Genomic DNA, 15153 nt, shown 5'->3' with positions numbered 1-15153 from the left:
GTGTCGTCATCATCATCCCCTTCTTCGCCTTGGGCATCCTCTCCGCCTTCTCTTCCCTGGGCTCCCCCCCCCCACTGGATCATCATCATCGACAAGGTCCTCCTGAGTAAGCATCACTTCTAGACCATTTTCTAACTCATTATCGAACTGCTCTTGAGTAAGCTGGTCATCTAGTTCTTGCTCTCCATGGGATGGCTGCTCATCATTCACAGGGCATCGGGATGCACTCTTTGATGTTCGCGACATTTCGTGCCTTGTTCTAAGAGATGCAAGAAAAAAAGTAGTATAAGTAGTAGAAGTAGTAGTACTAGTGGTAGAAGTAGTAGTGCAAGTAGTAGTACTAATAGTAGTAGTACTAGTAGTAGTAGTACTTGTAGTAGTACTAGTAGTAGTAGTACTTGTAGTAGTACTAGTAGTAGCAGCAGCAGCAGCACTTAGTGAAGAAACAGATGCTTGTCACAAGGGACCTTAATCTCATCCACTCACAATATAACTTAAGCCTTTGAAGCTTTGGCGTCACTCCTCGAGCAAACTCCAGCCAACATCTTGTGTAGTGCTTAAACTTAAACTCTGCTAGAGAGCGGAAGGGGTGATCAGCACCAACCACCAACTGTTCTTCGGTGGTGGTGCCACCGGCTTTTACTTTTAGATCAAGAAAACGTAGCACCGGCAAAGCTCCAAGCAGTTTGAGATCCTCCTGTCTTAGTAGATCGACCCACATGGACAAGCTGGAGAGTTCAGAGAGGGAGGAAAACCACCAGGGCACCTGGGAAAAGGTTACCAAATTCCCATGAAAGCTTTGGAGACGTGCAGGGCCCGTCTATTGGTCTGGCATGTAATCTAGGGAGCATGTTCCGACTCCAATAAAAACTAGTCTGCGAAGGTTGACTAGATTGGATAAGGACTGTAGAAATGTCTTCACGTAACTCTGGTTTTTATATGAGCCATGTATTGTCAGCACTCGGAGTTTAGTAAGGTTACCAAGTTCAGCCAAAGTATTTGGTGATTCGTAAAGAGATAGACATGACAGCTCGTGTAAGGATATTAGATTCCCAGTTCCATCTGGAAATTTCACCCCATCAATACCAGTTAACAGATTTTCAAGTTGTCGTAGCTGACTAATGTTAGAATCAGTGGATGTGTGTACCTTTCTGTGTGTAACCCGTAGATCCGGGTAACATCCCATTCGCCGTGCGCGGTTGTGCTGTGATCTCGCGGACGCCGGTGTCGAGGCAACTCCGGCTCGGTGGCGAGGTCCAGTGGCCGGTGGTGACTCGCAGGGGCGAGGCAGAGGCGGAGTCGGTGGGCCATCCCGTCGCTGGCAGCACGGCTTTAGATCGGTATTAGGGTTTCTGTAGGTGGGTGTGGCGGCTCCAGTGAACCTCGTAGTCCGAGCCCCCACCCCCACCTTCCTTTTATGTGTGCTGTGCGACAGGGGCCCACCAACCGGATTAGGGTTGGGCTCCCCCGATCAGGGAGCCGAGATAAGGGCCCAATAGGCCGTTGGGCCTATTGGTAGAGATCAACTAACATTCTCCCCCTTGATCTCATTCCATCTTTCACTTTCATATCATTTGCTTTTGTTCATTCCATTACAGATTAGCTTATAGAGCATGTCTCATCGTCACGGTCCATTGCCGATAGACTTAACAGCTACAACTCACTACTCTGTTCTGAAATAGATACTTATCTTTGGGCCTTCTTTTGTCCAGGAATATTTTAGGCTTTCCCTTAAACCCAAGCTAGCTACATGTTCTCTGAACACCATGTCCTCTGAACATGTTGGGTGGTAAGCCTTTTGTAAGCGGATCCGCGAGCATCCTTTCTTTACTTATATGCTCAAGATTTATGACTTGATCCCGGACTTTATCTTTCACAACATAATACTCCATGTCAATGTGTTTGGCAGCACCACTTGACTTATGTTGTGAGCATCCTGTACTGCCAGATTATAATCACAGTATTACTTTAGTGGTCTATAGATGTCGTCAACCACCTTCAAACCGGGTATGAACTTCGTTAGTTAGTTCACCTGCCCGTTGCCTCATAGCACGCTACAAACCGTCATACATTGTGGACGATGTAGTGACAGTTTGTTTTGAGCTTTTCCATGAAATAGCTCCCCTTTGCGAGATGATAGAAAATCCACGTCTGGATATGCATTCACTCTCGCATAATCAGAATCTGAATATCCCACCATGTGGAGTGAATCAGATCTTCTAAATGTCATCATGAGGCCTTTCGTTCCTTGCAAATAACGCAAGACTTTCTTTATCAATTTCAGTGTTCTATTCCAGAATTCTTCTGGAATCTGCCAAGTAAAACCCGGTAATAAATGCAAAATCAGGGCGCGTACATACTTGAGCATGTTGCAAGCTTCCGACAGCTGAAGCATATGGAACCACTTTCACTTTGTCGATTGAGCTCATATTGGTTCCTGGGGCATTAAAAATCCCCACATCTGTCGCCCTTGACTATAGGAGCAGGTGAGGGACTACATTTGTGCATACTGAATTTCTTTAAGATCTTTTCCATGTATGCCTTTTGTGACAGTCCTTATACCCTTTTTCTTTTATCTTGGTGAATCTCGATCCCTAGAACGAATGAGACTTCGCCAAGATCTTTCATATCAAATTTCTTTGTCTCCAGTAGTAGACTGACATCACTACTAGCAAGTAAGATATCATCTACATACAGGACAAGGAAGATAAACTTCCCATTCTTAAACTTTGCATAGACACAATTGTCCTCTACATTCTCTTTTAAAACCCAAAATTCTTTATTGACTGATCAAACTTCAAGTACCACCCGTCTTGAAGCTTGCTTTAATCTATAAATGGATTTTTTTAGGCGGCATCCCATTCGTTCTTTTCCTTCCATGACAAAACCTTTCGGTTGTGCCATGTAAACATTTTCCTCCAAGTCTCCGTTGAGAAATGCCGTCTTTACATCCATCTGATGTAATTTTCAATCGTAATGTGCCACTAATGTCATTATGATTCTGAAGGAAACTTTACATGAGACTGAAGAAAATATCTCATTGTAATCAATCTCTTCTCTTTGCTCAAAAACTTTTGCCACAAGTCGAGCTTTATATCTCTCTATATTCCCTTGAGAGTCATGTTTAGTCTTGTAGACCCATTTATAGCCTACTGTTTTGACTCTTTTAGGAATTATTTCCAAGTCCCAAACTTTATTAGCATTCAATGATTTCATTTCATCTTTCATGGCCTCAAGCCACTTTGATGACTGATCACTACTCATGGCTTCTTCAAACGAGGCGGGATCATCCTCCATTTGAAATTCTTTAGTGTTGTACACTTCATAATCAGCAGGAATAGCTGATTTTCTAACTCTTTTGAGACCTTTTAGGGGCCTTCGCATTCGGCACATCTTCTATTTTGAGGCTGTTGTTGCTCCCCCTCATGTGTGGCAATAGGTTCTATAGAATCCTGAAGAACAGGTTCCTCATCATCATTCATTGTTGCCACAGGTGGGATAACAACAGGTGCTAGCACCACAGTATCTAGCACTGTCGGTGCAGCTACAGCAGGTAGTGAGAAAAATGGCTCATGAATCATTAGAGTGGGCGCATACACCCGCTTCACTTCAAGGACAATTTCTCGAGCTACCATGCTCCCCCTCATCTTTTCATTCTCTAGGAAAACAGCGTGTCTCGTTTCCACAAACTTTGTATGTCTTTCTGGACAGTGGAAAACGAAAACTTTTTGACTTTTCTGTGTAGCCAATAAAATGGCACCTTACTATTTTGGGATCTAACTTCTCAATGTTTGGGTTAAATACTTTAGCCTCAGCAGGGCTCCCCCACACACGCAAGTGGTTTAGTGAGGGTACATTTTCTGTCCACAACTCATACGGTGTTTTGGGCACCGATTTACTTGATACTCTTTTGAGAATATGAATGAGGTTTTTAACGCCTCCATCCACAGGCTCAACTGTAAGGTGGAGTAACTTATCATACTGCCCACCATATCCATCAGGGTACGATTGATTCTTTTAGCTACTTTATTCTGCTGAGATTCGCCCGGTATAGAATACTGGGCTACTATACCATTCTTTTAGGGTATGCCGACCGTAGTACTCCACCACGGTCAGACCTGACTGTCTTTAATCTTTAATATACTAAATTTATCCAATACATCTTTTCTTTCTTTGATTGGATAAATATAGTCATAATGGGAGTAATCATCTGTGAATGTTATGAACGAATCATAACCATCCACACTCTTTACAGGAAAGCTGATCACAAATGTCTGTGTGAATAATCTATAAAATTCCTGCGCTTCTTTACATACTTTTTCTTTTATGCATTCTCTGCATTGTTCTAAATCTGAGAGCTCTAATGAAGGAAGAATATCATTCTTAACTTTTCTTTCTATTCTCCCCCTCGAAATATGGCCTAAACGACATTGCCATAATTTCGACAACGCATCGTGAGCTCTCTTATGCCACCACTTCAGCTGAGTAGCATATGTCTTTGAAGAGCCAGTGAACTGACTATTTATTCTATCGAGGTACTCGATGACCGTGTCACACTCTGAGATTGAGCCCACAATTGCAAGCTCAATCATGTTCTTTATCATAGCTAAACTTTTTCTTGTTGGCAGTGATTCACTTTCTATGCTCAAAAGCCATAGGATATCTTTTGGGATTCAAAATCCCTTTCTTTAGTTGCCCAAGTGGTATTATTCTCTTTTGTCTCCCTCATCGGTGCCACAATCTCAGTGGAACACGGTGAGGTGACTACCCAGTCCACCTTAGATAAGATGAAAACCAGATCATAACTTTTCTTAACATAAAAGCAGAACCATTTGCATGCCTTGATTCCAATGTTGATCAAAATCAAAACATACACCTATTCTTATACACTAATTCCACATCACCGTTGGGCAGAAATAGAATTAATGCATAAATCTTTAACTTTCACAACTGTTCTTACACACTAATTCTACATCACCGTTGGGCAGAAGTAGAATTAATGCATAAATCTTTAAAATTAACATCTGTTCTTATACACTAATTCTACATCACCGTTGGGCAGAAGTAGAATCAATGCATAAATCATTAAAATTAACAACTTTTCTTATACACTAATTCTACATCACCGTTGGGCAGAAGTAGAATTAATGCATAAAACATTAACATTACGATATTGTTATTAACAACGTTGGTCAGTAAATAACAACATCATAATCATATCAAAACTCTTTTTCTCCAATTAAATACCACATTGGTTCAAAATAACTGGAGAATCAACAATTTCTTTAGCAGCGGAATAACTTTCTTTTTCTCCAATTAAATACCACGTTGGTACATAATTAACTGGAGATTTAAACAATTTCTTTGACTGTGGAAAAACTCTCTTTTCCTTTAATTTTACCCACAGGTAAAAAATACTTTTTCTATTTTTTTCTTTTGAGCCAATTTGTATTTTCAATTTTCCAGGAAAAAGAAAAAAAAAACCGAAATTGGGCCCTTGCTTTTCCTGTGTCGACCGAAAAAAAACAAAACTGATTCATACTCTGCACTGTTCCTTCGGCCCAAAACGGCGAGGTGGCCCACGGCCCACGCCCGCGTGGGCGCTTCCCGCGCGCTCATCCGCGCCCAGGCCGCAACCTGGGCCTGGGCCGGGAATTCAGCCTGGCGCGCTCGCCCGCCTGGGCTGAAAGCCGGCCTTCTCAGTCTGAGCCGTCCGATGGAGATCGACGGCTGCGCGTCGATTTCGCTCCAACAAAACCCCCCGGCCGCGGCCTCCGACCTGAAACCCTAGGTCATTCGGCCTTTCTGCTTCTCTCTCTTCTTTCTCTCTCAGTGCCGCTCTCTCCACTCTCTTCCTCGCTCTCTCTTCTCAGCCGAGCACAACCGAGCCAGCGACGAGAGCGAGTGGTGGAGCGAGGCGGGCAATCCATGGCACCGCCGCCGGCCCCCTCGCCGGCGTGCGCGCTCCCCAGCGGGTGAGCGCGCCGCCGTCGAGCGGCCTGGCCGCGGTGACCCCTTTGCCGAGCCCGGCGAGCAGCAGCACCGGTTCGGCGGTCTTTCTTCTCCCGCGTCGGCGAAAGGTTTTCGCGACGCCCGGCGAGGAGCTTTCTTTTCCCGTTCTTCCCCGTCTCCTTCTCTCTTCATACCGACGCACAGGAATTAGGGTTAGGGTTTGGGAATGGGGTTTTCACTGTTTTCTTTTCGCTTGTTCATCCGAATGGGATTAGGGTTAGGGTTTCAGTGTCCCGACCCCTGTTCTTTTCCCCTTCCCCTTTCGGATTTGGATGCTTTTCTTTGTTTGACCGATTGGGGTTAGCCCTTTCTCCATGCGAGTTAGGGTTAGGTCTTAGGGTTCTTGAGATCCCTTTTCCCCTTTCTTTTCTCTGACATCCGAATGGTTCTAGGGTTCGATTCTGTTTTCTTTTATTTCTTTTCTTTCTTTTGATTTAGGGTTCGGCTTTGTTCATCTCAAGGCCGAAACCTTTTCTTTCTTTTTATCCATTCTTTAACCCAGTTAGGGTTAGAGTTCAAGTGCCGATGGCCCTTCCTTTTCTATGATCCGAATGGATCTTGTTTACTTTTCTTATTCTTCTCTGATCCGAACACGGATCTGTTCTTTCCTTTACTTTTGCCGTGCGCCGGTGTAGAACAGCGGTGCGGCCATCTTTCCTCCCCGTGCAGTGGCGGTGGATTTTCTTTCTTCTTTTACCCGGTTAGGGTTAGGGTTACACACTTGTAACCAACCTGGCTCTGATACCATTGTTAGAATCAGTGGATGTGTGTACCTTTCTGTGTGTAACCCGTAGATCCGGGTAACATCCCATTCGCCGTGCGCGGTTGTGCTGTGATCTCGCGGACGCCGGTGTCGAGGCAACTCCGGCTCGGTGGCGAGGTCCAGTGGCCGGTGGTGACTCGCAGGGGCGAGGCAGAGGCGGAGTCGGTGGGCCATCCCGTCGCTGGCAGCACGGCTTTAGATCGGTATTAGGGTTTCTGTAGGTGGGTGTGGCGGCTCCAGTGAACCTCGTAGTCCGAGCCCCCACCCCCACCTTCCTTTTATGTGTGCTGTGCGACAGGGGCCCACCAACCGGATTAGGGTTGGGCTCCCCCGATCAGGGAGCCGAGATAAGGGCCCAATAGGCCGTTGGGCCTATTGGTAGAGATCAACTAACAACTAATGCTAGCTGGCACTTGCCGAGGAAAATCTATAGAGCAAACCACATCTATATTCAGAACACACACCAGCATCTTGTCAATACATTATAACTTTTAAAACAAAGACCGGTTGAGATCTAACTGAACCCCTGCATGCATCTACTATCCATCCAATGAAAGAGGTGTTTGTGGATTACAGAAACAACAAATTAGATGACAAGTTAACGATAATATTGGGGAGATCTATAGGTCAAATCCACAGGTACAGTCACAACACCAACATTTAAGCTTTAAGTTTTCTGTCATATATCAGGTCAAGTCTATACAGTGTCGCTACAAGAAAACCTCTTCAGGTCTAATTGTAATTGGACCTCTACATCACTTATATCTAATATCCATCCAATTTAGAGGTGTTTGGGTCACAGAAACAGCAAATTAGATGACGAGTACTTTACACGGTCAAAAAATTTCAGGTCAAATTGTAATCGGACCTCTAGATCACTTGTATCTAATATCCATCCAATTTAGAGGTGTTTGGGTCACAGAAATTGCAAATTAGATGACAAGTACCATACTGGGTCAGAAAACAGTTAATGATAACATAGGGAAGATCTATAGGGCAAATCCACATCTAAAGTAATACTGTTAGAACAAACACCAGCATTTAAGCTATTAATTTCCTTTGTCATACATGGATGATAACTGGTAATCTGAATGAAATAAAAGAGAAAAATACCAAAAGGTATGTTGCGTGTATATTAATAATTTGCTGTATGTGACTGCCAACCAACAGACGCGCACCTCATCACTGCTCGGTGCTCGCTCCAAACAAAAACCATGCATCCAATCCAAACAAAACACATGCACACACATACAGCACAGTGCGTATACCCAATTATTCACATTCACATAGGAGGGAGGGATTCAATAATTCAGAAGGGATATATAGAAATTTCGAGGGTCAAGTCTGCAGCAGACAGGTAAAAACTATGGGCAAGTGACAACAGAAGCGTATACTCGCTGCTGTTGATGAAAAAAGGAACATGAGACAAGAGACGAGACCCTGTCAACTGTCATTGCATCACATGGTTACGTGGCTGTAAGGAGTAGTGTAGATATGCGCAGTTGCATCACATGGTTTTCTGATCCACGATTGGTATTTGCAGTTTTATTCAAGTATAAAACTACAGCATCAGTTAAGCTTGAGAATACTGATGGTGATAATCTAAATAGATGCATCACATAATAGTTATTCTGCTAATTCAAGTAACTAGTGGGAATACTGATAGCCTCAGGGACTGCAAGGACAGTTCTGAAACAAGCAGGTTGTATCAAAGGGGCATTTGGCTAACTGATGCTGTAGCAAAATTTAGAAATTATTGCATGGGTATGCACTGAACATTAAGTGATGCTGTTGACACATAGAAAACTATATAGGTACTCCAACGAATAAAAGATTAGTTTTTCCTTGAATTGGAAACTTCAGCTCAAACATGTAATTAAGAAACTGCCTACAGAAGAAATGGATGAATTTTACCAAATTCCCACTAAAATTCACAAGATCCACTACAAAGCTTCAATTATGCCAACTTTCCATTTAAAATCCATGCACTGAAACCATAGAGAAAGACAATCATTTAAGGCAGTATCTTAACTTTCGTGCATCCAATAATTCCAGCACAAAACAGTTAGTCCTCAAATGATTGTCACAAGAACTCCACTCAAAGGAAAGCCTTAAATTCTCAAGACTCGCAACTAAAGAAGAAAGAAGATTAAACAGGGAAGAGGGAAAGAATTGTGAACTTTCCAAGGAGCAGCAAATCTACAGTAACAGACTACAGAGCATGTTTGTCTGAACTCTAGTTGGATATAAGAAGTTGCAAATTCCCAGAGATAATTATTTCTTTTGTTTGAACAAATTTCTTGAGCTCATGTTATAAGTTAGAAAATCTAGAAACCGTCAAAGAGATACGCAAAAGAAGAAAAAAAGGTTGTGCGGTACCCTTAAGGCTAAGACAATTGCTTAGGTGCTATTAGAAAACCAACTTCCTTGGATTTGAAAGGCAGAAATATGCATCAGAAATTGATAAGGAATGATGAACATTGCAAATCACAGCACGTACCTTGATTTTGATTTTTCAAACTTTAGAGAAGATAAGCATACTAAAGATCAAGCATATTCCGGTTTATATACCCTACAACTGGAAGCAATACAGGGCCAAAGCAGTGAGGCTAGATCCAATGCTAGATACTTTTTGTATAGCAGTGAAACAAGTCAAAAGTCTAGTCCAAGTAACATGATTGGATCTGACAGTTGAGACTGCCAGCAGACACATGTCTGAACTTTGCATCCCAAAATTTCAATCCAGGATGCATTGTATTGTATCCCAAATTTCACACCTCAATTCATCCCCACCGAAGAAAACTTTAGAGAAGATAAGCATACTAATTTCTCTACAGAGACATGGGTTTACCAAATTTCCACTAAAACTCACAAGGGTCACAGCAACTGCTACAATTTGCCAAGTTTTGCTCTAAAACTCATCCATTGGGGTCATAAAGAAAAACAATCCTTCAAGCACAAGACCTTAAGCAAGCTTCATGCCCTTACAGAGTCACGCAGCGGCGAGATCCACCAGGGTACAGGAGGAACGGATGCGCACGTACCTATGGTTGGCGCGATGTCGTCGTCGATGTGGGCGGCGGAGACGAAGCTGACGAGGAGGCTGCTCTTGTCGACGGCGGAGTCCCCGATGAGCAGGACCCAAACCCTAGCCGCCGTAGCTGCTTGCCGTCGTCGAGGAGCACTCCCAAACCCTAGCCGCCGTCGCGGCCTAGGGAACGGCGGTTGGGGTCAGGGAGACGGTGGAGGAGGCGGTGGAGGGGTCAGGGAGGGGCAGGCGACGGCGGTGCAGGTGCGGCGGTGCAGCGGCGCCGGCGGCGAAATTGGGCAGCCTAATGGTGGAAGTGTCTGATTTCGCCCAAGCGTATGATTTCGGCGGCGACGGTACATGTAAATACCTAAGAGCCGTTGTAGGGGTGGCTGAGGTTATAAGCCGCCCCTACAGAGCCTCTGTAGGGGCGGCTGAGGTTATAAGCTGCCCCAACAGTTGAATCTTTTTCAAAATACCTCAGAGCCGCTGTAGGGGCGGATGAGGTTATAAGCCGCCCCTACAGTTAAAATTTTTTTTCAAAATTTTAAATCAAAATTAATTATTCACATGTAAATAATAAATAATACAGTACAAAATTTTATAATTATTTTTTATAGACATATTTACATATACAATAACTAAAACAACTACAACAGTTTAAAATTGCAAAATTGAACCTTTAAAAATGGGAAAAAAATTAAATTTTAAAAAATTAAAATCAAAACTACTAAAATAATTTTGAGACACCAAATGATCTCAAATGAAAATTTGATAAACATCAAAGTTGTTCAACTCATTAATATCTAAAACTTTTATTTTGATCATCTTGTCATTTGACAAAATTTGAACCTTTCAAATTTGAAATTTTAAAAAATGACAAGTTCGAACCAAAATTTGAGACCCAAAATGATTTTAACATAAAAAGTGATGAATATCAAAGTTGTTCAACTCATTAATATCTAAAACTTTTATTTTAGTCATCTTGTCATTTGACAAAATTTGAACCTTTCACATTTGAAATTTTGAAAAACGACAAGCTCGAACCAAAATTTGAGACCCAAATTGATTTCAACATAAAATGTGATGAATACCAAAGTTGTTCAACTCATGAATATCTACAACTTTTATTTTGGTCATTTCTTCATTTGACAAATTCTTAGCACACATTGTTCACTAATCTTACACATGTCTCATATAGTTTATAAAACCTTATGAGAGATGTGTCACATTTGTGAACAATGTCATTACCACTTTGTTATATGAAGAAATGACCAATACAAAAGTTGTAGATCTTTATGAGTTATTCAACTTTGGTATGTGTTGGCGGGAACTATGTATCTAAAGTCTCGACCAATACACCTAGGACATGTATCTAAAGTCTCGAACGATGTGCCACGCCGAAAAAGGATACAGTGGTTGGGGCATGCATGGATTTTTTTAACCCCCAATGTGAGTGGACTTATAACCTTCTTCGCTTGGTATGTGTTGGCGGGAACTATGTTCGGCCATGGGAGCAACCGTGACATGAGGCACAACAGATCATTGAAACTGCAGTCCGACCAGCCGTACTTAGCCTTCAGGATGAGTAGCTCAAGCACAAAATGTAGCAGTGTGAAGTATGTCGGACAGCCCTTCTCAGCATCATACACAGTCTTCTTCGATGCTTTTGTCACCCTCTCAAAATTTTCTAGACCTCTCTTGCTCTTTTCTAATATTTCTGGTCCAAAGGCCCCAAGCATTTCGTCCAAGTTGTCATCGTCATCTGCATCTCCCTCACGTGCTTTGCCATCATTGCTGACACCACAAGCATCATCACCACCTTGTTCATTGCCAAAGCCACCACCTTGTTGATTGCCATAGTCACGATCCATTTGTTGCTCAAGATCGTCTATGAATCGGAACAAGTATGCTTGGGTTTCAGCTTCATCAGCTAGATCATCGTCGCTGTCATCAACAACCACTGTTTCACCATGATGAATCCACACGGTGTAGTCCAGAACAAATCCTCTCCTAATCAGATGTTCTTTGATGGTACTCACATCTCGAAATGCAATAAGATTCTTGCAATCTTTGCAGGGACAAATAATCATGTCACTATTCTCTTTCAACATCGCTGCATGCTTCTCTGCGGCTTTGATGAATTTGTCCACCTCATCATGGAAAAGAGCGTCGTGTCTTAATGAACCATACATCCAAGAGTTCCTGTAGTCCATCTTATAGAAACAAAACAACCAAAAAAGAATATTACTCGAGAATAATTGTATATACCTGAGACACGCACCATGGTAGTAGAGGATAGTTAATTAATTGACTATTAATGCATAAATATTTTAAAATATAAATTGATAGGTTCAAATAAACAATTTCAAAGAAAACAATTAGCAACATTTAATATTTCATCCACTACCTTTCATGCAAACTCTATTCCAATTTCATGGTAGAGGATAATTAATTAATTGCCTATTTATCCATAACTAATTAAAAACACACATTATAGAAAGGAATCAAAATAAATATTAAATGATAATTAGTAGCCATGGTAGAGAATATTTTACACATTAGCAACAATTAAAATCTTACACATTCACCTACATGCAAACCCTAGTCACATAAAGAAAAAATTAAAAAAGAATAAAAAAACAAAATCCTAGATCTAGATCTAGATATAGGGTTTCATGACACATGCATCAAACTTTACTAATACTACACTAAAATCAACAAAGATGTACTAACAAAGGGTGCAATCTTACTTCCCTACCTAATTACCCTAGTATAGTGAAAATTAGAGTCCAATTTCACTCATAACTAGCTCAAGCTCCATGGAAGAAAGAGAAAACCAAAAATCAAATTACTCATTAACCAACGAATTAAACTTCAAATAAAGAGTTGTAGAAGCATTTTTTACCTTTTAGAGCCTCTTCATCAAAGGATTTGAGATCAAAACCTTCCCCCTTAGTAGAGCAATTTTTAGGAGGAGCCAAAGGCCTCCCAACCTTTTTTTTAGTAGAAGAGTATGTCCCGAGGTAGAAGAAGGGGTGACTGCTGCTATTTATTCGTGCGTCGTCAGTAGGGACGGCTGGTGATTCAACCGCCCCTACAGTAGAACTGTAGGGGCGGCTGGTGGCAGCCGCCCCTACAAAATGGTCACTGCAGGGGCGGCTGGTGATTGAGCCGCCCCTACAGATCAGCCTCAACTGTAGGGGCGGCTCAGGTTACCAGCCGCCCCTACAGTGCCATCTGTAGGGGCGGCTGGGCTGCTGGGGCCCGAGGACGCCCACTGTAGGGGCGCCCCCAACCCCAGCCGCCCCTACAGTAAAAATGGCTCCGTTCCTACTGCGCGAATCTGGCGTAGTGGGAGGCTAGATTTAGATGATTAAACAGCTCCAAGGTAACATTGATACATTAAATTGGATTTTTGGTGAGTTTTCTAGGGCATGACAAAGTAGCAGGTCTATATCTATCTGTCGGGGCTTATGTCATTATTTATGGGTAAAAACAAAGAAACAAAAAAGAGAGACCGTAAGCACCTAAGGCAAGAAAGCTCCTAATTCTGCATATTAGTTGAAAAAGCTGTCACGCTTGCTGTTGTGAGGCCTAATCCCACCATATTAACTAGAACACTTGGGTCATATGGTCCAATACTAGAACACTAATAAGTTGTTGTTCCCCATTTCCTAAGAGCAGAATCTAATGTTCGATGTGTTATTATAGCCCCCGTCTATCATACACTCAAGCCCTAAAATTAACTGTTTGATGATATATTGTTGCACCATACCATTTACCAATAACTTCGGTTATGGATGAAAAATAGTTCAAGCATGAAAAATGTTATGTTAATGTTGTAATATGTCACAAATAGGTTTCAGTGCGCTCATATTATTGCAAGCCTGAGTGACTTATTGTATGTGTCCAACTTGGTGAACATATGACCAATCTTGGTGTAGTACTAGTTCACATTAAGACAACTAGATGGGTTTCAATAATTGTGAAAGCTAAATGAAAATAAATTTAACACTTCCTTCATCATTTATATAAAACCTAATTAAAATAAGCCATGGTTTCAAAACTAGATTGATTATTATTTTAACAGATAGGCCTTGATAAGCTTTTTTAGAATAAACTAGTAAAATTCCCAAACTAACACAACTAAAATTGAGTGAACTGAACTTCTAGGTCAAGAGATGTTAATGAAACAATGTTGCTGTATGAGACGGTGATAAGAATTGATCATTAAGCCCTAATTTTGCAATTAAGCAAAATCCATAAGGAATTAATTGTATTACTCATTTGATGTCATATCAAGTTTTTTGACAGATTGAATCAAGACTAATCATGCTGAACAATAAATCCATTTAGAAAAGAAAATTGACCTTTCAATACTAGAAAAATAATTTTTGCAGACAACATCTCTAATTAACAGAGGCAGAAACTTTAAGTTTGACCAGACAACGCTTACTCTAAAATATTATGGATTTTTTGTTGTCCTAAATCAGACCACTTTAAGATCAAGTTTGTAGAAAAGAGTATTAACATCTACCACATCAAAGAGCTAAATTATGAAAACGAATTCCACATGTATGTAAATGAAGCACATATGGTATTGCAAATATTACTGTTCTTTTCTACAAACTATGTCAAACATAGGATGATATGACTTATTAGAACAATTGAAAATCATGTATTTTGATCCCAGAATAATAAGCGTATTTTAATCAGAAAAACCAAACACAATAGAATTTAATCCTTAATATCTCTTATAATATGTTGTCACTAACGAACGGATATCATTTTATAGGAACTTTGAATACAAGTTTATTGATACAAAATTGTCTCATAAATTTGTATATACTTTGACTAATTAATAGTTAAAGTTTGTAAAATTTAACCTTTTTTGCCTATACAAAATGTGTTTATCATTCTGCAATGGAGGGAGTATTTCATGATAGAAGGAGTAAGTTTTTTTTATGATCCAAGTTCTGTTCTTCGATATCCACTCCTTGACTCCCGCTAGTGATAAAGTGATAAAAAAAATCAGAAATATCAATTTCTAGGATTCAAACTCATGACCTCAACTTTTGCTTTCTCTCAATCGTCCATAGCAGATGAGCTACGCGACATATATGTTGATACAATTGATGCTATTCTTTTAACTACATAATTATGAATCTTATATTGTATATTTGACACTCTAAATGATCTCAAATAAAAATGTTGTTAACTGCAGAGTTGTAGTTCTCATCGAGTACTACAACTATGATATTGATCAACATTGTTAAGCATCTCAAATCAGATCTGAGAACTTATATTGAATATTTAGACATGTAAAACTGTCACACCTGATTTTAAG

This window comes from Miscanthus floridulus, chromosome 2 (assembly GCF_019320115.1).
Source record: "Miscanthus floridulus cultivar M001 chromosome 2, ASM1932011v1, whole genome shotgun sequence".
Taxonomy (NCBI): domain Eukaryota; kingdom Viridiplantae; phylum Streptophyta; class Magnoliopsida; order Poales; family Poaceae; genus Miscanthus; species Miscanthus floridulus.
Note: the sequence above shows the minus strand (reverse complement) of the source record.